This window comes from Salvelinus namaycush, chromosome 29 (genome assembly GCF_016432855.1).
Source record: "Salvelinus namaycush isolate Seneca chromosome 29, SaNama_1.0, whole genome shotgun sequence".
NCBI lineage: Eukaryota > Metazoa > Chordata > Actinopteri > Salmoniformes > Salmonidae > Salvelinus > Salvelinus namaycush.
In genome coordinates this window covers 12,983,195-12,986,707 of record NC_052335.1, presented here as the reverse complement: position 1 = coordinate 12,986,707, position 3,513 = coordinate 12,983,195, and positions in this window count along the sequence as shown.

Here is a 3,513-nt window from a genome sequence, read left to right as displayed (position 1 = left end):
CAATCAGGGACAACGATTCACAGCTGTCTCTGATTGAGAATCATACCAGGCCGAACACAAAATCCCAACATAGAAAATCAAACCTAGACCAACCCACCCAACTCACGCCCTGACCAACTAAAACAAATACATGACAAAGGAAAACAGGTCAGGAACGTGACACTTTTAATGTTTATTTGATTAATCAGTTAGTGATAATTCCCTAAGTGTTAATACATTTGTGTTTACATCATTAAGCCTTTATGTGTATGTTATTAATGACCAAAGGTATCCGACTTTATAGTAAGTTCAGCATCATATGATACAAGGCATTAATGTATGTGTTATACATTACCAAAGGGGTCTGACTTAAAGTAAATACAGCGTCATGTGATATAGAGTCTTAATGGATGTGTAATGATGACCAAAGGTGTCTCACTTGAAACAAAGTATTACAGGACACTACAGGAAGTGTCAATAAATAGGTTATTAACGTTTTGCTGATTTATTTAGGTTCTCTCATGAACCACAGGTTACTGTAGGGTGTGTGAGGTATTTAAATGGGTTGATGGGCCTGCAAAGATTGTGTTTGTGTGCGTGTGCGCGTGCACGTGTGTGTGTGTGTCAGAGCCTAAGACTACCACACCAGGTATTCCTCTTCTGTTCCCATGCTGGAGACCAGGGATTGATTACTACCTGTTACAAGGATGCCCAGCACCCCGTGGTATGACTTGTTATATTGTTGTGTCAAAGACCTGACTGGGTCCGCACCGCACCGTATGGTCCGTTATAGTGTTGTGTTTGTTTACTGAGGAGCATGTAACTTGGTTCCAGAAGAAAGCCACTTTCAATTTCCTTATGTTTGGGGCTTTCATCAAGGTAAGTGTTTCTTGGTGTAATGTTGTCCCCAGGCTATTGCGCCCACAGCACATATAAGCCTGGGATATCAACCATTCAAAGTTGGCCTTAGTGGGAGTGAGCATAGAATTCTATGGGAGTGAACTGACTGAGTAAGGTATTTGTCATCAGGCTGTCCTTTGCTAGCAAAAACATTCCCCATGGTAGTCACAGCCACAAATTCATAATTATGGCTAAACCATGCACTTCTACAATTTCTCTTCTTAAAATTTCATTTCAAACCTAACCCTAGCTAATGAAGGGCAAATTTGATGCGTTGGTCCACCAGACCTTGCACACATTTGGGCGGAAGTGTCTGGGAACAAGAATAGGTGTAATGTGACTAACAGGACTTCACTTTAGAGCGTGTGCCATCCTTCAGTGCAACATGTCACCCTTTATAAAGCACATGTTTATATCATATTCGACATAGTGGGTTATGTCACATTTAACATTAGTGATTATGTCACACAGTTATGCCACATTTATGAACCCTTTATAAAACATGACATAGATACTTTGTAACACATGCATGTCGTGCTTATGCATGTAGTGCTTTAAAAGCTGAATGTAATTTAAAGTCGGACCAATACGGTCATTGAGGACGTCATCCCCACAGTGACCGTATGTACATACTGTATCCCAACCAGCAGGCATGGATTACAAACAGTTAAAACGACAATACAGGACTAAGATTGATTCCTACTACGCTGGCTCTCACGCTACACTTGTTGTATTCAGCACATGACAGATACAAGTTGATATGATTTGGTTTGCAAACTATCAGGGATTACAAAGGGAAACCCAGCCGCGAGCTGCCCAGTGACTCGAGCCTACCAGACAAGCTAAATCATTCTATGCCCGCTTCGAGGCAAGCAACACTGAACCATGCAAGAGAGCACCAGCTGTTCTGGACGACTGTGTGATCTCGCTCTCCGTAGCCGATGTGAGTAAGACCTTTAACACTAGAACCACTGGGCCCTGAGAGACTTCCCTTCAAGCTAATAAGCAGTCAATCTGACTGCAACATTTTAACATTTAACAGTGTATTTAATACATTTCATGTATGCTATCGCAAAAATTATATTTTGGTTGTGTTTATGAAGGCCTTGGGTAGGTAACATTAGAATATTATATTCATTTTATTCTAAATAACACAATAGCATTTTCATTAGTTTATGTTACTGACGTGCTGTCCCCAGTTGGTGAGGGTAAGCAACAACACATCCGCCACACTGACCCTCAACACGGGGGCCTCTCAGGGGTGTGTGCTTAGTCCCCTTCTGTACTCCCTGTTCACCCACAACTGCGTGGCTGCGCACGACTCCTATAGAATAGAGGTCAATGACCTGGCAGTGTGGTGCCAGGACAACAACCTCTCTCTCAACGTCAGCAAGACAAAGGAGCTTATTGTGGACTACAGGAGGAAACAGAGGACCAAGCCCGTCCCCATCCACATCGACGAGGCTGTAGTGGAGAGGGTCGAGAGCTTCAAGTTCGTCAGTGTCCACATCACTAAGGAATTATCATGGTCCACACCACCATATTCGTGAAGAAGGCATGACAAAGCCTCTTCCCCCTCAGGAGAATGAAAAGATTCGGAATGGACAATCAGATCCTCAAAAAGTCCTACAGCTGCACCATTGAGAGCATTTTGACTGGCTGCATCACCACTTGGTATGGCAACTGCTTGGCATCCGACCATAGACTGCTGTTACTATTTATTATCTATCCTGTTTCCTAGTAATTTTATCCCTATCTATATCAATTACCTTGTACCCCTGCACATCGACTCAGTACTGGTATCCCAAGTACATAGCCAAGTTATCGTTACTCATTGTGTATTTATTCCTTGTGTTATTATTTTTCTATTATTAACATTTTTCTCTCTCCGTATTGTTGGGAAGTAAGCATTTCACTGTTAGTCTACACCTGTTGTTTACGAAGCATGTGACAAATGCAATTTTATTTGATTAATTTAATGACCTGGCTCCTACCTTCCCCCACAGAGTGGCATAGTTCTGAAAGGATTGGATTGGTGAAAGCAATATGAGGGTAGCTCCACTGTGCCCTCTGATACACTCAATGGAATTTTTACCATGTTGCTTAACCTATTGAACCCTATCAGATCTATCAGAAAAATTGGTATTGGGCATCTAGGGTGTCAGTCATGAAGACTGTGGCCCCCAGTTAACACAACACAAGGCCCTTTATAGACACATTTGAATTGGGAGAGCTCTCCTCTCTCCTCCTCTTTTTTTGGAGGGAACAGTAGGAAGTGTGCACCAGAAGTTGCCACAAAGATGTAGGATCAGGTAACTTTACCCTCAATTCCAACCCTGACATTTAATGGAATGGCAAAATATCTGACCCTGTGTTAGTGTTTAGGGCAACGTCGACACAACTCACTTGTAAATAACCCAGCATTATACTGCCCCCTAGTGGGGCAATATAAGTACATTTCTTGTCCTGAGCTGTATTTACACTGAATGAACATTCTCTATGTATTTGCCTATGGTTGATATTATTTGAATCTCTGGTGCAGAATTTGATGTCTTTACAGATTACACAAATCAAACAAATATAGTCTGAACAAGTGGTCAGATGACGCGGATGCTATACAGGACTGTTATGCTA